The sequence below is a fragment of the Saccopteryx bilineata genome, chromosome X (assembly GCF_036850765.1).
Source record: "Saccopteryx bilineata isolate mSacBil1 chromosome X, mSacBil1_pri_phased_curated, whole genome shotgun sequence".
Lineage (NCBI taxonomy): Eukaryota > Metazoa > Chordata > Mammalia > Chiroptera > Emballonuridae > Saccopteryx > Saccopteryx bilineata.
Genome location: NC_089502.1, coordinates 128,212,215 through 128,234,640, shown reverse-complemented (window position 1 = coordinate 128,234,640; position 22,426 = coordinate 128,212,215). Strand labels below are relative to the sequence as shown.

General features: G+C 41.5%; 1 protein-coding gene and 1 pseudogene across 9 annotated transcripts in view; one reads left to right on the top strand and one right to left on the bottom strand.

Moving 5' to 3' along the window:
* ZFX (zinc finger protein X-linked) overlaps positions 1-22,426 on the top strand; it is an 80,877-nt gene that overhangs the window by 35,144 nt on the left and 23,307 nt on the right. For 2 of the 9 annotated variants that reach the window (XM_066250571.1, XM_066250575.1), the window contains one exon: positions 12,148-12,206. The exons of 2 other annotated variants lie outside the window; for them this stretch is intronic. The gene's annotated coding sequence lies outside the window, so the exon portion shown is untranslated. Of the gene's footprint in view, positions 1-5,584; positions 5,714-5,803; positions 6,226-6,519; positions 6,598-12,147; positions 12,207-22,426 lie in introns of those variants that run through there. 5 more of the 9 variants (XM_066250574.1, XM_066250573.1, XM_066250576.1 and 2 more) reach the window with 5 other exon arrangements.
* Positions 7,428-15,206, bottom strand: LOC136317858 (cleavage and polyadenylation specificity factor subunit 5-like; annotated as a pseudogene).

Sequence of the window (22,426 nt, the reverse complement as noted above, 5' to 3'; positions counted from 1 at the left end):
AGTATGAGCACATCGAGAATTGGCCAAGGAGTGGGGAGTTGGGAATTCTCTACTGCTGGAGGGAATGTATATTAGTATAGTCATTTTGGAGAGTCATATTGAAAATGTGCCATGTCCAGCAATATTACTTCTTTATACTTTAGGAGAAACTCTTAAAAATATAGGCAAAGAGGCATTTACCAAGTTGTACTTACATTTCATCATTGGTGTATACCCATTTGTTTATATATCATCTGGGCTCCTGGTTAAATTGCAGATTCTTGAGCTTTATCCCAGACCTTCTAAAAATCAGAATTTCCAAGAATTGAGGCCCAGGAATCCACATCTTCAGCATGTTCCCTTGCACATTTGAAAACCATTGCAGTTTTCTTAATCATTAGTGGTTTAGTTTTATTGACTTCATTGCTTAATTATGGTAATTGTTTTGATAAGCAGTGTTATAAGGTCCACAGCAAGGCGAGAAAGGAAGCAACTAATATCTGTAATGCTTGCCCCACTCCTAAGATTCTTTGAAATTTGATGGTATTTTTGCCTTTGTATGTTTATTTTTGTTTGTTTTAAAATTGATTTTCTTTAGGGAGATAGGAGAGAGAGAGAGAGAGAGAGAGAGAGAGAGAAACAGCAATTTGTTGTTCCACCTATTTATGCATTCATTCATTGGTTGATTCTTGTATGTGCCCTGACCGGAGATCGAACCCACAACCTTGTTTATCGGGATGATGCTCTAACCAACTGAACTACCCGGCCAGGACCGGGTAGTTTGTTTGTATGAAAATTTTCAAATATATACACAAAGAGAATAACACATCAACCCCCACCCCTGCCAGGTTCCCATCATCAAGCTTCAACAACTGCCTGCTCATGGCCTGTCTTGTTCCATTTACATGCCCCACCAACTGCACCCTCAACCCCTGTTCTGCCCTCACTCTCCCATATTATTTTGAAGGCCATCTCTGATAGCATATCATTTTATCTGTAAATATTTCGATACTGTATCTCTAAAAGAAAAGGATTTTTTTAAAGATAGAATCACACTATCATAACAACTAAACCAAATTAATAATAATTTGTTTATATCAGCATATATCTGGTCAGTGCTGACAACAGTCCAGCACTTAATTGTCTCATCATTTTTTTATACTTGCTTGAATCAAGATCGAAACGAAGTTCATATACAGCAATTGGTTGATATGTCTTTTAAGTCTTTTCTCATCTATTGGTTTCATCTCCAATTTTTTCTCTTAATTTATTTGTTGAAGAAAGCAGGTCCTAGAGTTTCCCACCATCTTGATTTAGTTGATTGCATCACTGTGGTTTCATTGAAATACTTCTCTGTTCCTTCTGTTTTCTGTAAATTGGCAGTTAGACCTAGAGGGTTGATCAGGTTCTAGTTTGATTTTTTTTTTTTTTGGCTAATGGTATTGTGTACTTCCATCATGAGGCATTTGGTTGTCACTCTGCTTAGTAACCATTCATGGTCATAGCCTAGATCCATTGATTTATTAGTGGTTGTAACTCCATTAAGCCTTCATGTATTAGTTGAAATACTTCTATAAAAGGAAAACACCATCAACTATTTGTTTAGTCTGAGGAACAAAACAGTTCATATGGGATAAGTGCCTGATCTTACCCTTTACTAGTTTTCAAAATAATGGCTTGGTTCTCTAGCATTGTCCAAAGGTGATCATTTAAAAAAAATCAAAATATAATTCATATGCCATTCACCCTTCTGAAGTATACAGTTTACTAGTTTCTAGTATATTCACAAAACTGTACAACCATCACCACTAGTCAATCATTTTTAAAATTATTTAAAAAAATTTTTGACTTTAAAGAGAGAGGAAGGGAGAGAGAAAGAGAAAGACAGGAATATCAATCTGTTCCTATATGTGGGCTGCCTGAGAATCAAACCAGCAACCTCCGTGCTTTAAGATGAAGCTCTAAGCAACCCAGCTACTAGCTGGGTTGACTAGTGCCTTTACTAGTCAATCATTTTAAAAAAATCCATTATTGGCCTTGGTCAGCTGGCTCAGTGGATAGAGCGTTGACCCTGGCATATGGATGTCCCAGGTTCGATCCCCGGTCAGGGCACACAGAAGAAGTGACCCTCTGCTTCTCTCCCCCTTCTCTCTTTCCCTCCAGTAGCCAGTGGCTTGATTGGTCCATGCGTGGGCCCCAGATGGGGTTGCCGGGTGGATCCCGGTTAGGGGTGCATGCTGGAGTCTGTTTCACTATCTTCCTCTCCTCTCACTTAAAAAAAAATTCATTATCAACTCACCCACCTACTTGATGCATTTCAATCAATAGCAATTATTCTTTTGACATTCAAATTTTAAAATCTTTAGCCAACTATAACCTCTTTGAACTGGCTCCCAGACCTTTTGACACACCACTAGTAAGCTTTCTGTTATGAGGAGATATTCCTGGTTAATGTACTTCTCGGCTCCAGCCCAGGAATCAGTCATTTCTCCCAGAGCCTTGGTTCCTGTCGTGGATAATTGTACATAGAGGCAACAATCTGGACACCCAGCGTGCTCATTATTACTAGTCATTGTTGCTATGGCTCACTTAATTAATTTTCACCTCCTCAGTAGAGCTAGTTTGTTTGCTGTGTTCTGTGATTTATAATCCGTTAAGTAAAATGTGCCTATTGGTGATTTTCAGGAATTAAACAATGTCTTCTTTGACTAATGGCTCATGTGAAAAATACTGTTTGAAAATCATGTAATTGTCAGTCATTGTTTATTTTAAAATTATTTCCCTTGGGGAGGATGTGTGGCTTAAAAACTCAGATGAAGTACCCTTCCTAGTCTCTGACCTGTGGTGGAGCAGTAGATAATGCGTTGACCTGGGACACTGAGGATGCTGGTTTAAAACCCTGTGCTTACCTGGTTCATGCATATATGTGAGATGGTGCTTTTGGAGTTGATGTTTTCTGCTCTCCTGCCCCCTTTCTGTCCCCTCTCTAAAATGAATGAATAAGATCTTTTCTTAAAAAATTCTTACTTGACATTAATTATAGCCAGCTGAATTCCAACATGATGCAACTTGCTCATGTTAAGATAAATACAGATGAATTAACTATCAAGGATCAGACAAATGGTTAATTTTTATAGGGTATGCTTAGTTCAATAAAACTAGGACCTTTCTAGGGGAAAGTATTTTTTAACCTTTGGGATATAAAATAATCAATTACCACAACATTATTCAAGAAGGTCTATATTTTCTCATAACCTTATAATTTACTGCCTCATATTTGGATTTCCAGCAGTCAGTGATGTAGAGTGAAAATCAACAGTGTTTTTTCTTTTTCTTTTTTTTTTAACAGCTTCTTTTCTGACTAATCTTTCTCTGGAAAAGTGATTGAAAGGCCTTGTATTATTTCTGACTCAAGGACCTATAAACATGTCAGGTATTTTAAGTTAAGTTATTAAAACACTGTCAAAACCTTGAGTAGATGCTTTTAACTATCTGATATACATTAACAGCTCTGAAGGAACAAATAAATTTTAGCACAGAACCCAACTCCCTTTGACTGCTTGGAAACCATCTATTTTGTATTCACAGCATATGCCTTGGAACTGTTCTGCTCTCAATCTCCCTAAATCAAATTTCCCTTTATTGTGTTTATTTAAGTGAGAAAATGAAAGCACTTAAGAATGTTTTTATTCTGCCACAGGCAACCTCTTTACTCAGAGTTCCCCAAGGGCAAGCACCAGACCTCTTTATTTCCTGTGCCCAGATCTCTATAGATCCTTAATACCGAAACAATGAACGAAAGTATCAATGCAGGATAGGCTTTAGTAGGTCCTTTAAGGGCAGGGTGTCGGGTTAATCACCCAGTGCTTCGTTACCGAGTGCTTTCAGTGATCTTAGGTGTCCTTAAGATTTTACTGTGAACGTTTTCATGAACTTTATTTTGTATTTTATTAAGAGTATCGAATGATTTCTGATCTCTGCTGTTTATTCACACTTCCTTTGTGCCTTCACTTTCTCATGAGTATTTATATTAAGGGTATTTCTAGTAAAATGATTTTTATCATACACTATTCTTTACAGCCTTCCATAAATGGATTTAAGAAGTTATTTTTCCTTTCTTGAAAACTGAAAAAAAAAAAAAAAAAGTAGAGTTGACCTCATCTGTATAATCATCTATAGAACCATTTTTGTTGGACTTTAGTAAAATTTATCTAAAGTAGTTAATAGAAATAGGCTTTCCTTTCCTTGTTTCTCATCAGTTAAGTCTTTATGCATGAAAAGTAATGGCAAAGGGCTCTTTAAAAGTACTAATACCTAAACTATTCTGGTCTTTTAAGTTGAGGAAAACTTTATTTCATTTGTGTTCCTTGACACTCTTTTCTTAAGTGCTTCATACTGGTGGACTTAGAAGTATTTGATGGAAACTGTGGAGGAACCAACAAGAATGTTGACATTAGGTTTTTGTGTTCATGCTGCTTACAGTTGCATGCATGATGAGACCCCATTTTTGACATACCAGAGCATTAAACAGAGGTCCTTGGAAAATACTTAAATGCTGGTAATCAATTTTTTGAAGTTGTGTTAGAGTATACGAGCTGTTTCTCATTGTTCCTCACTTAGTTTTATATACCTTTCTGTGAGTAGAGTCTAGATCACAGCCGGATGGGGTTTTCTATGAATGATGAAGACGTTGTCATTTATCATTTTTGAAAGGAAATTTAATCACTTGAAAAAAAAAGCTGAAGCCGTGAGAGTAAAATTGCCATCCAGTAGTCTCAGAGATTTCTTGTTATTGTACCTTTGGTTTGTAAGATGTCTGAGGGAAAGGACAACTTGCATTCTGGGAGTTTTAAAATGTTATGACAGGAAACTAAAATAGATGGTTTCTGTATTTAAAGAGATTTCACACGTTTGTTTGAAAACTTTTGTATTCTGTACTGTTTAAAATGTTATCTAACATTTAGTGAACTAAAGAGTAAAGCATGTCAGATTCCTGACTAAAGACCACACTATTTACCATTTAACTATTAACTTTTAAACATAGTTTGAGTCCCAAGTTCAATATGGAAAGAGCCTAAAAATTAAACTAATGAAAACGGAAAAGACACATTTTGGGGGTCGACGAATGCTTGGTTTAATCAAACATGTTCACCAGTCTTTTAAAACTTTTAAGAGGCTTAAGTAGTTTGTAAAAAAACATCCAGACCCAATTCTGCTACCTCTCCCCATATTTATTAGAGAATGTGAAAAGTTGATGATTTATGAAACAATTACTCAAGACTTCCAATTCATAGGCTCCCAAATTCTGAAAGTTATATAGAAAATATACATTAATAATCCCTGTTCAATGCAATGTGCGAAACCAGTTTCAAACTGTTACCCTTTTCGTCATTTTTTTTCCCGCCCCCGCAAACTAATAAAATCAGTTAGGCTTTCTGGCTGAATGCTTATTAAAAACATTTTTAAAAAAAAGCAGTTTGGTAGTTGCTCTAGGATCCCCCTTCTCCCCCTGCTCTTGCTCACATACCCACTTAGGCTGGGAAGCCTATTTCATTTTATTTCGAAGACTTTTTTTTTTTTTTTTTTTAAGCGAAAGCAGGGGACGGCGGGGGTTGCTAAATTTATCTTCTTCTCCAGCCACGGGGATGAAGAAAACACATTTACTGCGGGCGGGGGTCTGAGGGCCTGCAAACAACTCGAGCAGGCGCCTCGGCCAGGGCGGCGTGGGCAGGCGGTAGGTCTCCGAGGAGGGCCCGGGGGGCGGCCGCGGCCCACGGGAGATGGTGGGGGGCGGCCGGGCCGGGCCCCGCGCGGGCTTTACGGCCGCGGCGGCAGCAGCGGCGCGTGTGTGGCGGCGGCGGGCGGGAGCGCGGAGGAGGTGGAAAGAAGGGGGGCGCTGTCACGGAGACTCTGGCCGCCGGAGACCCCGCGCCAGCGAGGCCACTGGGCTCCCTGGTGGCCGGGCGGGAGCTTCGCCGACCCGGGGCTCTAGGGGGACCCACCGGGCGGAGGAGGGGGCCCCTCTACCCTTCCGCATTTTCCTGGGGCTCTCTCCCGGGCGGTGACGTGACGTGCTGACGGCGGGCCCGTGCCGGGGAGCTGGGCCGCTTTTTGTCAGCTCCGAGCTCGGCCCCTCCTCCCTCCCTCCGCCCGCCCCACCAGCCGGAGCCCGGCCCAGTGCTCCAGAGAAAGGCCGGCCTGCAGCAGCCGCCGCCGTCGCCGCCCGCCCGTTCGCACGCCCGTCCGGTGAGTTCCGGGCGCCGCCGCGGCCGCGGGGCCTAGCGCGCCTGGAGCGGCCTGGTCCCGGCCTGGTCGGCGGCCCGCGAGGCGCCCTTCCGCGCTAGGCCGGGCGGCGTGGCGCGCGGCGCCGAGCAGGCCCCGAGGAGGCCGCAGTTAGGCCCGGGGAGGAGCCGGGCCGCCCCGAGCGGCGGCGGAGGCGCGCTCAGTGAACGGGCGGGGGTTGGGGGAGGGTCGCTAGGTGGCTCGGGGGCCGATTGAGGGGCCTCGGGTCACGCCGCGGCCGGCCCGGGGCACCGCGCAGGGGCGAGGCCTGGCCGGGAGGCGAAGGCTGCAGGCGTGAGGTGAAGGCCGCAGGCCGACCGGGCCGATTTTCGCTATGTAAATATCGGCGAGGGGGGGAGGGACGGGGGACAAGATGGCGGCGGCTCGGCGCCTGCTGCAGGGGACGACTGAAGGGGTTGCCGGGACGGGGAGCCGCCATCTTGAAGGCGGTGTGGGAAAAGAAAATTCCGCTAGAGCCCGTGAGGGGGGGTTGGAGAGCGGGCCGCGGCGGCGGCGGCTCCGGTGACGGGCCCCGGAGGCCCGGCGCGGCAGCGTGTGCGCGGAGGGGGCGGGCTCGCTCCCCGCGGCGGCCATTGCCCTCGCCGCCATGATGGGCTCCAGGCGCTCGGCGGCAGCGCCACCTTCCTGCCTGACTCGCGCAGCCCCGTGACGGGCTGCTGCTTCCGCTGCATTTTAGCTGAGGTGCGGCAGGCGGCCATGACCGCCGCCGCCCGGGCGCCCCCGCTCCGCGGCTTTCCCTCGCTCTTGCAGTCATCCGAGGGCGGTCGGGGCCGAGGGCAGCCTAAGCATCGGGGCTCGCCGCGGCAAGTGGCACCTCCAGACATCTTACTTTCCGCCAAGCGAAGTCATACTTGGCAGCTAGGGCGCCCCCAATGCGGTTGTTTTCCAACAGCCATTGCCTTTCCTTTTTCAGTGTCTGAAGCAATGGAGTAAAATTTCATAGGAAAGTAGTTCTCACCACTCTTATCCAATAGGGGGAAAAGTGCAAAGTGCACAGCGCGAAACGGAGGAATAACATTTTGAAGGAGTCCTTTGAGCCCATTTTTTGGGAAACAGCTTGCTTGAAAGGTGCATTTAAGCTATTTAGTGATCTGTTGGTAGTATTTACTTTTTTTTTGAGGAGTAAGGAAAGGGCAGAAAGTTTTTCATTCTCTTTCCCGAAAGACAACATAATGCGTGATGCAGTATTTTTTGTTCATGGACCGATCGTGGTTTTTAGGTTTCTTGATTTGATTTGAAAAACTCGGAGGTGGAATTTCATCCCTTAGAGTACTTATCCTTGCAAACTGTACAACTCCTCCGTAAACTCGGAGCCCAGTGTTAGTGATGCATTGTGCTGGGTGCTGAGAAGGATGCAAACGGTTCTTCTATGCAACCAGGACGCAAGAACTGGGTTGTTCAGTGGTCGTTGAGGTGCTGCGTGGAAGGTACAGCCAATGCCTGAGGTTTCAGAGGAAGGCGAGGCTTCCTTCTGGAGCATCAGGGAAGCACCCCTGACATTCTGAGGTTACTGAAAGATGGGTAGGACTTGATTAGGCGGTGGTGGGAAAGGGCATTTCAAGGGTGAAGGTTCTTGGGAAAATAACAAGCATTTCCAGTTTGGCTGGAGTAGATGGTGTAGGCAGGGGAGTGGTGGGAATTCTGGCCAGGAAAGGGAGATGGTGGAAGAGCTTGCTTGCCAGCTGGAAAGGCTTATTTATACCCGACGGCAGAGCCCAGGGAGTCCTCAGGTAGCTGGGTTAGGACACACCTGAGCCAGGCTTTGTATTTGCCTACTAGTTCCTCGAAACCAGGAAAAGTCTCCAAGTTGAGAAATAATGGGAGTAGTGCATTTATTACTGTTTTCACTACTGGAATGACTATGAAGAATGTTCAGAAGTGAAACCAATTTTGCTACTTTTCCAATGGTCCATCTACTAGGTAGCTGCTGCTTTTTCTATCCTAATTTCTCATCCCAAATAACCTTTTGCTCAGTGTACTTTCTCTAGTACACGGGGGGAGGGGCTTCTGACTTCTTGTTTACCAGGTGAGACAGGACTAGTGCCATGGACTACCTTACTAAAATGAGGCATGAACCTGGAAGCATTCCCATGGTAATTTTTTAAGAAGTCAGTTTTGAGAAGTAGGTTAGAAGAACCGGTTCCTGAAAAGGCAGTGGCCTTCATAAGGCCCTTTGCATCCCTGTTCTCCCCCCTGGTCAGAGTAATCAGCGTTTTGTTTGAGAGACTTACTAAAGCTGTTTGCTAAGCAAAACCTTCTCATATTTTGATTCATATTTGACTATTATAGATGCATATGTGGGAATGTGTGTCCTAGAATTTTATGGCATAAAACACAAGTATTCACTAGAAACTTGTTTAGCGGGAAGGAATTGGAGTTTCTCGTGGTGGTTATAAATGGCCTTGGTTTTGAGATGTTTAAGAAAGTGCATTGTAGGGGGCCGCTGGAAGCAAATTGCTAATGTGGGCTGGGCTGTCGAGGTGGTAATAAATGTATGGTAAGAAATGTAGAAGAACCAGTTGCTTTCTATCGTGACAGCTGGGAAAGACATAGAAAAGCTCAAAGAAGGAGAATGTTGCTGTGTACACAGTATAGCAGCCATAGATGTTTTAGTACAAGAGTGAATGTTCAAGATAAAGATTGTTAGACTCAAGTTGTATGACAAAGACAGATTAAGTGCCTAGTCTAGAAGGATTTCTATCTCAAAGAGTTACATATAAAATGCTTTTTGGGTGAAAAGGTAGGCCTTGATCTCAAAAACTGACCTGTGGGAAACCTTATTACCCTACCATCTTGGATTAAATGAGGTGTTAGTTTTTAAGTTATGTGGATGTTTCAGATAGATGAAAATTTCCTTTTTAAAAAACACGCTCACAATACATTAAAACGATGTTTTTCCATATTGCTTTTTAAAATGTTTTTTCTTTAACCCCGTCTGCACTTGTATTGTCACTGATGATCCTGTTTTTATTATGTGTTTGTGCGCACTGGCGAGTCCAGACCTTTTCACTCTAAAATGCCTCAGCCTGCCCTGAAACCCCTCAGCCTTAGCGGAGATCACCTAATCTTTTATTTAAGCCAGAAGGAGAGATGATCATCTGAACTAAGCATTTGCGTTTCTTTCCTTCCCTGTCATGCGCTGCCTCTGTCTCTGCCTAGGCTTTCCTCCCTTTCTGGTTCTTGCGCTGCTGGAGGAGTGGGCCTCCTTGAGGCCCAGCTGCTCTGCCTGTGCACCCCACCCTTCCTTTGGGAGGGAGCTCTGTAGCTGAGTCTGCCGGCTGCATCATTGCCTCGAGCCCCGCTGGTGCCTTTCCCTCCCATATAAACATTCCTAGGTTTGCTCATTGTGCAAAAAACCTCACCTTTTTTCTTTCACCAGTACTTTTATTTCTTTTTATCCCACTTATTCCTGAATTGAGTGACTGTTCCACAGCATGTCACCGGGTGCATTATATAGAAGTGTTCCGCGTTTCAGAAACCCTGTCTTCTCTGCCTTCTGTCATGAGATTTTCCTCAAGGTCAATCCTCTCTCCTTTTTTCTCCTATCTTCTCCCCTGGTTGCACTGTTTCATACCATGCCCATCGTCTCCTTTAGGTTCTCATCTAGCATTTCTAGTTGCCTACGGGCCATGTTGGCGTCTGACTCTCCCAACATGGCTGAAACCAAATTTATGTGGCACATAGTGAGTAGATGCCCGATACTATTTAAAAAAAATATTTTTAACCCAAAGCTCCTAAAACAACACCTGCTTCTAGCTTTCTCTCTCTTAATGGCATCATTATTTTCCCAGGCTTGTTCTTTCTTTGTCTCATATAGCAATGTGGACATCCTTAATTTAGCATTTAATTTGTTATGTTTTAACTGTGTGTGTGTGTTTATTTTTTTTAGAGAGGAAGGGAGACAGAATCATCCAGTCATTGTCCCACCTAGTCATGCTGCCGTTGGTGATTGTCGCACGCGCCCTGCTCGGGGATAAACCCTGAAACCTAGGCGTATTGGGGCAGTGCTTTAATCAGCTGAGTACCTGGCCAGGGCCTGTGTTTATGTTTTTGTCATCTTTTCTAAACTTTGAGTGTAGAAACAGTTTTATTCTTATCCCCAACCTGTACCTGGCACATGGTCATTATCTCTGAAAACAATTCTGTCAATTATTAGGTACAGAGTTTTATGTAGTTGAATAATTTTCAACTATTCAAGCATCTGCTCAGTGTGTCCTTTGACCAAGGGGTGTGTGTGTGTGTGTGTGTGTGTGTGTGTGTGTGTATTAAGGTATACCACATGAGCTGAGTACCCCTGCCCCTACTGCTTACCTGTTTGGGGTTAATATAGCCCGTGTATTCTTACTCTAGTCACATCAAATTTATAGAATAGATGTATAGGTACAGATAAGATATATGCTAAGTAGTGGAGCTGGAATTTGAATCTGGCTATGCTCTACTGCTTTTTATAAAAGCTCTTGCACAACTTTTGTTAGATTTTTTTGGTCAATACTGTGTAATTTTTGTTGTCATGAATAGGCTTTTCCTTTAGTTATTATTTCTATTTAGTTATCACGGATATATAGGGTGCACTATGCACTTACGTATTGACATGTAACCTTGCTAAACTTATATTACTGTATTTCATAGATTCCAAGATGCACTTCCCGCCTTAAGTTTTAACATCTCTGAAATCAGAATAAATCTTGAATTGATGGTATCCTATAATCAGTGTTGTCCAGGCAGCAGTCTTAATATATGTAGTTATTGCCTGCACATGCACAAACTTGGTCAAGACTCTTTATTTTGTCATCACTTAAGTGAGTATGTGCATTGTTGTGCTGTTTCATGCCAAACAATACAATTGAAGGTAGAAGAAATGGCGAGTGGGCATCGGACTGGAAAGAAAGTCCCAAAGATAATAACAGCATTTTAGTAAATGCTGCATCACTCTTGGCAGAGGGCAATATTGTTGGGAAAGACTGAATAACTTTGAGTAGAAAAATAATACATAGTGGGAACCCAAATATGAAGTTTTAGGAATACCTTACCAATTTCTTTTTATTAAGTGAGAGGCAGGGAGGCAAAGAGACAGACTCTGGCATGTGCTCTGTCTGGGACCCACCCTGCAAGCCCCCTACAGGGTGATGCTCTGCCCATCTGGAGCCTGCTCCGTTGCTCGGCAACCGAGTGGTTTCAAAGCACCTGAGATGAGGCAATGGAGCCATCCTCAGTGCCCCGGGCCAAATTGCTCTAACCATTCGAGGCATGACTGTGGGAGGGGAGTAGAGAGGGGAGAGGCAGATGGTTGCTTCTCCTGTGTGCCCTGACTAGGAATTGAACCTGGAACTTCCACACACTGGTTTGACGTTCGACCACTGAGCCAACCAGTCAGGGCCCCTACCAATTTCTTTTGCTTTTATTTTTCTTTCTATATATGCACAAGATACGATAAAAATAAGTCTAAAAGAATTGTCTCTTAAGTCTAAAATGAAAATTCTAGATAATAAAGTAGAGCATTATTTTAATTGGCAGTGTTTTTTCTTAGTTGTATATAGAATAAGGATGCAACTTATAATTGGTAGTATCTTTAAAATCAGTAAAATGTGGGAGTAATAACACTTTATAATTCTTCTGTATTTTCTAAGTGGTTGTGTGTGAATAGTGTTTTGTTTTCCATTACTTTTGCTTCCTGTTTCTTTTTTTTTTCCTTAAAAATTGCATTGAATGTCACTACTAGCACAGTGTTAAATAAAAGCATTGGTAACAGGTATCCTTGTCTAGGTACTTTAATGGAGTGCTTCCAATATCATTAAGTATGAAACTATGGGGATTTTTTGTAGGGAGTAGATGTTATTAGTTTACATTCTCTTCTGCTTATTCTAGAGTTTCATTGTGAACAGGAGTTGATTTTTTTTAATGCTTCTGCTGTATCTACTGGTCTGGTGAGTTGCATTATAGATTTTCTTTTTTAAAATTAAAGTTTTTAATTACAATTGACATTCAGTATTGTATTAGTTTCAGTCTGTTAACTTGCCTGGAAGCTGTGGATATTCTATTTTAAATTGTTTTTGGATTCCCTGGATATTTGCATTCCTTTGTTATTGGCATGTACTCTTCCTTTTTCATGTAGGCTTTGTATTATTTTGATAACAAACAAGATTATGCTAACTATGAGTTGGGGAGTATTTCGTCTTGAAACAAGTTGTATTTAAAAAATATAATCTGTTTTTTGAAAATTAGAATTAATCTGTGAAACTACATGGTGTCTTTTGTGAGTTGGTTTTTGATGAAGTTTTTTTCATGGTGGTAAGTCTTTCTGTTTTTTCTTAAGTTATTTTGTTATTTATACAAAATGTATATTTTAGAAAAATTAAATTTTCACATAAATTGGTATAAGATACAGGTTTCTCTAATGACTTTAAAATATGTAATTTGAATAATTTGCTCCTTTTTTCCTGATCAGTGCTGTCAGTAAATTGACTATTATTATTAAGACTTTTCAAATAGTTCATATTGACCGTTTCTCTTTCTGCTCATTTGGTAATACTTCTTTTCTTCTACTTTATTTGCATTTATTCTAACATTTAAGAAGTTTAAATTGGAAGTTTAGCTCACTAGTATTTAATCTCTACTCTTATAATATGTGGCTTTCAAACTACAAATTTTCCTCTGCACTATAACTGGATGTGATGATTTTTTATATGAATTTTTATTATTTAGTCCTAAATATATTTGATTTCCATAATTTTCTTATTGCCCATTGAATTATTTAGAACTTTGTTTAAAATTAGTGGGATTTTTTTGTTATCTGTGTGACTTTTCTTTTTAACTTTAAAAAATTGATATTAGAGAGAAGAAGGAAGGGATAGAGAGAAACATTGATTTGTTGTTCCACCTATTCGTGCTTTCATTGGTTGATTATTGCATGTGCCCTGACCGGGTATCAAAACCACAACCTGGGTGTTTTGGGACGATGCTCTAACCAGCTGAAGCTACCCGGCTAGAGCTGTGACATTTATTTCTAATTTTATTGCATTATAGTTGGGGATATTGGTATGTAAAAAATTAATTATATTTTTTATACTAACAAATAAATTTAAAAATCAAGTTAATTTTTAATTTTGGAAGTCTCTTTAATGTACAAAAATGTATAAGTAGAAACTAAAGCAAATTAAACATCATATTTGTTTATACCGCTATCTAGTTCTTCATATCAATTTTACTGATCAAACAATAGAAAACTGCCCTTTGACTCAGCCATCCCACTTAGAGAAATATATCCCAAGGACACCATATCATCGACTGAAAAAAAGAACACCCCCATGTTTATGGCAGCATTGTTCATGATAGCGAAGATCTGGAAACAGCCCAAGTGTCCATCAGTGGACGAGTGGATTAAAAAGCAGTGGCACATATTACAATGGAATACTATGGGGCCATGAAAAAGAAGGAAATCTTACCTTTTGCAACAATATGGAGGGACCTGGAAACTACTATGTTGAGTGAAATAAGCCAGGCAGAGAAAGAAAAATATCATATGATCTCACTCATTTGAGGAATCCAAGGAATAATGAGAACTGAGGAATGGAATTGAGACAGAGGAGAGGGATCAAAGGGACCAGAGGAAAAGAGGACAGAGGGAAAGGGGATGATAGATGGGATAAACCTGAAGGGAAGGGGAGGGCGCTGTAGGGAGAGGGGCAAGGGAGATGTTGAGGGGAATGGGGGGAGGGAGGAGGCATTCGGAGTGACCCTAGAATCTATGTAAACACAATTAAATAAAAGAAAAAAGAAAGCAGGTGGCAATATAGGGATTGGGAAAGAGATAAAACTTTTCTACCATGTTTATTGTATACTGGGTAGAGCTATGCTCACAGAGATATCTTTTACTTCTCCAATTTTCAGGAATTCAGTTGTATATAAAATTTAACCTGCTCAGGCCCTGGCCGGTTGGCTCAGCGGTAGAGCGTTGGCCTGGCGTGCGGGGGACCCGGGTTCGATTCCCAGCCAGGGCACATAGGAGAAGCGCTCATTTGCTTCTACTCCCCCCACCCTTCCTCTCTGTCTCTCTCTTCCCCTCCCGCAGCCAAGGCTCCATTGGAGCAAAGATGGCCCGGGCGCTGGGGATGGCTCCTTGGCCTCTGCCCCAGGCGCTAGAGTGGCTCTGGTCACAGCAGAGCGAGGCCCTGGAGGGGCAGAGCTTCGCCCTTGGTGGGCGTGCCGGGTGGATCCCGGTCGGGCACATGTGGGAGTCTGACTGTCTCTCCCCGTTTCCAGCTTCTAGGAAAAAAAAAAAATTTAACCTGCTCAAATGCTGAGGGAGACTAGAAATGATGGGTCCATATCCTGATGAATTGTCACACAATTCAAACAATGGTGTGGATGCCAGCTTGTAATTTTTAGAGACTGCAAACAAGGCTTTTTCTTGACGTTGAACCAAAACCAACTTACGTCCCTTTGGTTTTGTAATATGTACAGGAAAATATGGATACTGAGGAGATGCACAGTTTGGTCTCCACCTGTTACCAAGGCAGTCATCAATGACCCAGTCTTGCAGGACCCCATCTTGAGGACCTAGTATCTCTGTCATTAAGTGTTTCAGTCCTTCAACTTTATCTTCTCCTGGATTAAGTTCATCAGCAGGTAGTTTGAAGAAAGTTTTCCTAGTTCTAGCAGTAATACATGGAGTAGCTGGTGCTCATGTACAATCGGAATCCCTTCTACAGCCCTTATTCCAATTTTATCGAATTCCTCCTCCATGCATTGAAATCTGGCTGCAACAGAGCTGTCCTCATAGAGGGGCTCTTTTTTACCAGAAGTATAATTGGCAAGAGGGTGTGCTCCAAAGTGAGGGGATTAGTCTGCTGCAAGTACTTGTTGCCAAACTGGTTGACCCCCTGGGGCCAGCCTGTCTGCCAGCAATCCGGCAGCACCATGGACATGCTGGCTAGCACTGGTGGCGAGTGGAAAGGGGGAGAGGCAGGGAGACTGTCCCTGTGTAGGCTGTGGTTCTCTGCCTCCCACTCAGCAGCCACTGCCCACCACTAACAAGAGAGTGCAAGAGCACTAAAAATCAAATTTAAAAGCCAGTACAGTTTATAATAAGGTCAGAGAACATCCAATATCTTGAAATAAACTCAACAAAGCATACTAAGACCTTTAATAAAAGCATTACTAAGAGAAGTGAAAGAACTAGATTTTTGGGGAAAGATAAAATGTTCATGGATGGAAGTATTAATATTACAAAAATGTCAGTTTTGATATGTAGAGATTTGGTGCAATCCCAGTCAAAACCCCAACAGGATTTTATTAACCGATGTCACCCCACTAAGTTTAATTAAAAAAAAAACAAAACCTGGCCCTGGCTGGTGGCTCAGTGGATGAAGCATCATCCTGGCACCCCTAGGTCGTAGGTTCGATCCCCGGTCAGGGCACATAGGAGAAGCAGTCAGTGAGTACACAGCCAGATGGAACAACTAAGGGCAACAGTGTGTTGATGCTTCTCTCCCTCTCCTCAGATCAATAGAAAAACACCCTGAAAATCCAATAGGACTTTTTTTTTGACAGATTAGTTCTCAAATTTATATGGAAGTGCAAGGGCCAGGAATAGCAAAGGCATCTTGGAAAAAAAGTTGGAAGACTTATACAACTATATATCAAAGTTTATTATGAAGTTACAGTGATTAAAACAGTACAAAAGAAAAAAAAAACAATGCAAAAGCCAGATTGATCAATGGAACAGAATCAAGTCTGAAAGCAGGCCTGTATATATAAGGTCAGTTGATTTACAACAAAAGTATATTGGCATTTTGATTGAATGTTGAGGTTAAGAGTATTGATACTACTGATACAACATATTCAAGAGCAGGATTGATTTCTCAATATAAGTATTTGCCTTTAAAAAAGTCTTGGTACTTTTTCAGTTATCCTTATGAGTGGAATTTTTTTTTTTTTTTTTTTTTTTTTTTTTGTCTTTTCTCTGAAGTTGGAAATGGGGAGGCAGCCAGACAGACTCCTGCATGCACCCGACTGGGATCCACCCGGCACGCCCACCAGGGTGTGATGCTCTGCTCATCTTGGGGCGTGGCTCTGTGGCAATCAGAGCCATTCTAGCGCCTGAGGCAGAGGCCACAGAGCCCGCGCTCAAGCTGGTGACCTCTGGGTCTCGAACCTGGGTCCTCCGTGTCCCAGTCTGACGCTCTATCCATTGTGCCACTGCCTGGTCAAGCTTTTTTTTTTTTTTTTTTTTTAGATTTTATTTATTCATTTTTAGGGAAAAGAGAGATAGAAGGAGGAGGAGCAGGAAGCATCAACTCCCATATGTGCCTTGACCAGGCAGGCAAGCCCAGAGTTTTGAATCAGTGATCTCAGCATTCCAGACTGACGCTTTTATCCACTGCACCACCACAGGTCAGGCCAGCCTATTATTTTTTTAAAGGACTTACTAAGTTATAGGTACAAAACATACTGCTAACTGCATTAGCAAAAGATCGGTGTATAAACACTCCATAATTCTGCAATTTTCTTTTCTTTTTTTTTAAAGTGAGAGGAGGGAAGATAGACCATGTGCCCTGACGGGGATCCACTTGGCAACCCTCATCTGGGGCTGATGCTCCGACCAGTCGAGCCACTGGCTATGAGAAAGGAAGGGGGAGAGAAAGGGGAGAGAGAGGGGAAGAGAAGCATATGGTCGCTTCTCCTCTGTGCCCTGACCAGGATTGAACCCGGACGTCTGCATGATGGGCCAACGCTCTATCCACTGAGCAAACTGGCCAGGGCCAATTCTGCAATTTTCAGTTTAAAAATTTTATGGTGGTTTCCCTGCCTGGATAGCTTGGCTTGTTAGAGTGTTGTCCCAGAGTGCAGAGGTTGCCAGTTTGATCCCGGTTTGGGGCACATGCAGGAACTGATTGGTGTTCCTGTCTCGCTCGTTCTCTCTCCCTTCTTCCTGCTCTAAAAATCAATAAATTAAAAATAAATAAGTAAAAATTGTATAGTTGTTGGAAAGGTTGAAATTATATTCTTTTATTTTATTTTTTTAATTAAAATTTTTTTTTTAATTTATTCATTTTAGAGAGGAGAGAGAGAGTGAGAGAGAAAGGGGGGAGGAGCAGGAAGCTTCAACTCTCATATGTGCCTTGACCAGGCAAGTGCAGGGTATTGAACCGGCAACCTCAGCATTCCAGGTCGATGCTTTATCCACTGCGCCACCACAGGTCAGGCTTGAAATTATATTCTTGCCAGTGTTTTAAGATGTTCAGAGAGCATTGTTAGTGTTAGCACTGAGTTTACAGAACCTTAAAGACCCATGTCAGGGTCATGTATGATGTTTAGAAAAAACTTGAACAGGAAGTATGGATTCATGTTGGTGAGGGAAAAGTAGACTTAGTCAAGTTACTGTGTTGGTGATCTGGCAAGAAAGGAAGAAGTTTCGTAGTTTGAGAATATTTAAGTTTAAAAACAAAATGCTGCAATACATGTTTTTACAATTAGTAACTAGAAAACTAAGGAAAGCATTTATTAGCTTGACTAAAGTAACATGAAAGTGAAAATGCTTTAATCTGAAAAAACAATTCTAATGCATTATCAGAAAGATTTTTTAATACAAGGAAACACATTACTCATTAAGGAGTTCAATAAGATATACTGACCTTTTTCATCATATGCTACATTTGCCAGAAGTCACCCTTTCAAAAAGTTTTCCCCTGGCGTTTTATTTCATTTATTTCATGTACAATGTCGTCTATAAATTAATCTCCACTTCATGTTATGTCAAAACACTGTCTTTATCCTTTGATCACGTCAAGTGCTTCAAACACTCTACTCCATTACACCTGCAACTAAAGGAGAATACTTGATTAGAGGAAACGTGAATAGGATTTCTGTTCACAATCTCAACAAAAGCTACTAAACAAGTTTTAAATACACTACAAAATAAAAAACGTGTGATCCGAAGAGATGAGCTGTACATTATGATAAACAGTAGAATGTTATGTAATAAGCATGGATTAATAAATAGTGAGTGCATTGAATAGTAATACTTCATTAAGGAGGCTCTACCGCTTTACATTGAAAACTATTAATAGTTTGAAAGTATATGCATTTCCTAATAACAAGCTACAGTCTTAAAGACAAAGGCATTTAAAAGGTGTGGTGCTTAGTGTTTATAAAATATCAATGCAGCTGAATTCAGAGAGTGTATTGGCAGCTTCTAATCTGAGCATAAATAGGGACTTTGGAAAAATAAATCTTTAGGGAAGGCTTGTCATTTTAGGACCAAATTTTAAAAGGTTAAGCTTTTAGAATTTAAATAAGGCTTTAAATTGCAAATTTTTACCAGTTCTAGTTTCTCCCTAAGAAAATTTCTATTATAAACGGATCTGCTTTTGTTTGGCTTTCCGGCAGCTTCAGCAGTTCCATCTGTTGTGTATAATATGATTTGGTTCATTGGGTGTGACTTAGGGAGAGGAACTAGAGTTGAGTCATAAAATTAAAAGACACTGAATTTTTGGGAGACCAAAAGCAGAAAAGTAATTCTTGTATGCATATTAGCTGCAAAAAGCAAAGTGATTATATAAACACCCTGTTAACTTGCCCAAGAGGGAGATCATGAAAGGATCCAGGCATCAAGAGATAGAAAACAGAAATAAATTGTTTTCATTATCCCTGATTTAAGATAGCTAAAATGCCATTTCTATACCTATTAACTTGGTACACTATTTTTATTGCTATATTTTAATGAATGGAAGGAAGTTTTTGTGAATTTCCTGAATTTCCCTTCATTTTCCCCTTAAAACTACTTTTAAAAAAATTGTGAATTCTTCTACAGCAGTTTCAGGATCACAGCTCCTATAATTGGGAAGGGAATATTTTACTGAGCTTGAGGTGAAAGAGGGGGGGTCCCAGAACTATTTTGAGGGCATTTGATAATTGTTAGCACGTGTTCACCCAAATTGTTAGATTCTTTCTGCTTGTTTGTCTTCAGATTCAACTGGTCTCTGAGCTTGGTTCCTGCAGCCAAGTCAGGGGCACCTTTACTTTCATCACAGTCCTTAGAACTCTTCTGAGCAGGTTCCATTCTAACAACATTAGTTTCATTCTTATGGTCAGGAATTACTTCTAACCCCACTGAAGATTACAGAGCTGAAGTATAGTCATCTCTGCTTGGAAGTGCAAAACATGTATTTTACTGACTTGAATGTTTATAGTGACAAAATAGAAAAGTGACTAGTCAAATCCGTTCATTGAGGAATTACTGGATCACCTAAGTAAAAATAAGATGAGGAAATACCCTTTATTTGGGCCATAATGTCTTTTAGGAAATGGATGGGAATAATGGCTAATAAGTCAGTTGTGGTGCTCGGCTGAGCTTTTCAGAGCACCCTGAATATTGGGGAACTGTTGAAGCTTTCTGAGCAGGGCAGTGCCATAATCAGAGCGGTGCTTTGGAGGATGAGGCTGCCTCAGGACTTGGCACCAGCCCTTAATTGTAGTAAGATTCCTAGTCATTTGTTGTGGGAGTGGCAGAAAGGAGTGAAAGGCCACTTGAGAGGTTATTTTTGTTTCCCGGGGATTAGGAAATATGAAGCTGAGAGAGAATGGTGACAGTAGGAATAAAAAGAAGGGGACACATTCCTGCAAAATTGTGGACAAGGAATGGACAGGGTGTGACAACCTGACTGAATGTGAGCGTAGAAGAAGGAAAAGGCCATAGTGGTCCTGTCAGGAGAAGCAGGGCTTTATCCTGGTGACAGTCTTCAGCAGACGATCTGGTAAAAATGTTAGATGCTAGCCTGAGTATGTGGGTTTGGGAATCATCTTTGTGTAAATGGTAGTTGACACCATGGAGTAAAGAGAAGGCAGAAGAGAAGCGGGCTGAGTGGCCCTGGCCAGTTAGCTCAGTTGGTTGGAGTGGAGCATTGTCCCCAAAACGGCAAGGTTGAGGGTTCAGTTCCCAGTCCAGGCACATACGGGAAGCAACCAGTGAACGTATAACTAAGTGTAGCAATAAACGAATCTTCTCCCCTTCTCCCTTTCTCTGTCTCTCTAAAATTAATCAAAAAAGAAGAAGAAAAGTACCATCCTGGGCAAAGGGTGCAGTAGTGGGTGAGGGGAGGCAGAGTAAACAACAGTTGGGAAGGTGGGAAGAGAAGTAGAACCCAGTTTAAAGAAACTGCAGAAGAGAATTTGAAGTTGTTGAGGGGATTGATTATCTGTCAAACCCCAGTAGAAAGCTAAGGAGGATGAATACCAAGAAGAGGAGTTATTGTGCCAGTTGAAAATTCTTAGGCTTAGGTTTATGTAGGGAAATTGGGGAAAGGCACTTGACCTTAATGAATCATATTTATTGCCTTCTTAATTGGCTTAATTTCATGTTAGTAGTATGTCATTATGCTTGGAACCTTAATTCACATATATCATTTTGTAATTACATTTTTTAAAGGTGAAAAAGAATTACAGCCAGAGGTGATGTTGATGGGGATAAAGTGACAACTTACTCAACAAGTACCCTTTCCATTTTTCATAGTTGAAAATTTTTTCCTTTATTGGCCCTTTTAGTTTGAAGCAGTTTGAATAAATAACATGAAACATGCTTTCTTGAAAATGAATAGAATATGTCTTGAGCTGACATTTTGAAAATCCATTTATTAATAATGTTAGTTCATTGGGTTTCTTGTGAATATTTTTAAAGGAATATATACATATACAGATATGTTTAGCATCTGAAAACAAGCGTATGTAAATTATGATTTATGGTACAATCAAAAAAAGGAAAAAGGGTAAATGACAGTGGAAATTTAGAGAGGAGAGAAAGATTTTCAGCTTTCTCTTTTTTCGTGGGGAAGGGGATTTGGGGGAAAGATAGAAGAAACCCTGAGCCAGGTACAGGGTTGGGGTCATATGGGGACATTGGGCTTTTTTGTTTGGCTGCAGTGTGTGCATGTGCTGGTGGGGGAAGGTGCTTGAAAGAAAGAGGAGATGCTGGAAAGATAGTTTGGGTCCCCAACTTAGAAGACGGCAGGAGTTTGAACTTTATTTGAAGGCAGTAGGGAGCTATTAAACGTTTTTGAACAGAGGAATGACATTACCTAGCTGATGCATTAGAAAAACTACTCTTGGCCCTGGCTGGTTGGCTCAGTGGACCTCCTGGGTTTGATTCCCGGTCAGGGCACACAGGAGAAGTGACCATCTGCTTCTCTCCCCCTTTGTCTCTCCCTCCTCTCTCTTCTCTGCTCGCCGCCAGTGGCTACATTGGTTTCGGCATCGGCCCTAGGCGCTGAGGATAGCTCAGTTGATTGAGCATGGCCCAGACAGGTTGCCAGGTGGATCCCGGTTTATGTTTATGCAGAAATCTGTCTCCCCATCTCCCCATCTCTCACTTAAAACAACACTACTTAAAGGAAAAAGAAAAATGACTTCTTATTTGAAATTTTAATAAGCATGAAGCACTTATGTCATCAACAACAAAATGATAAAGTTAAGAAATTGTGTTCAATATACCATTTAGGTTGGGTTAGAAAGTGGATAAGTAGAGATAAGGAAACCAGTGAGAAAGGAGGTTTATGTGATGCTTACTTACTACATGAGTAAACCACAATTTTTGATATCTGCTCTTTTCAAACAGTCATTAGTATTAACTAGTATATTATTTTATGGGCTAAGTTCTTTTTGTTGTACGTTTTTGGCTTAAGTAGAAAAGGGAACATTAAGGTCATTGGGATGTCTTACAAAAACTCAAGGAAAACAAGGTGCTTTATCTGGACCTCAGAAAAGTCTAAAAAGCTATTGGTGAGCCTCTCTTCCCTGCTCCCTCTACTCCGTTTCTTGGGGCATTCACTGGATTCTTTTTATTTTTTATTTATAAACTTTATCTCATTACTCTAAGCCAAATTGGAAAATGGCCTTCTTCAGCTCCTATATTCTAGCCACCAGCAGAGAGAGACTGAGTGACCCTTGCTCATGGTTTCAGTTCTCAGGGACAGGACTTAGATTTTATTGTGCTCAAAGATGAACTTAGTGTTACCATTTTATAGCTAGTACCAATCAGCTACATGGCCGGGAAAGTATAAATGCACTGTGGGAATTTACTTCTCTAGATTGGGGGGGTTAGTTAAGAGATATCATTATAAGTTAGGCAGAAATCCCAAAGGGTATTTACTAT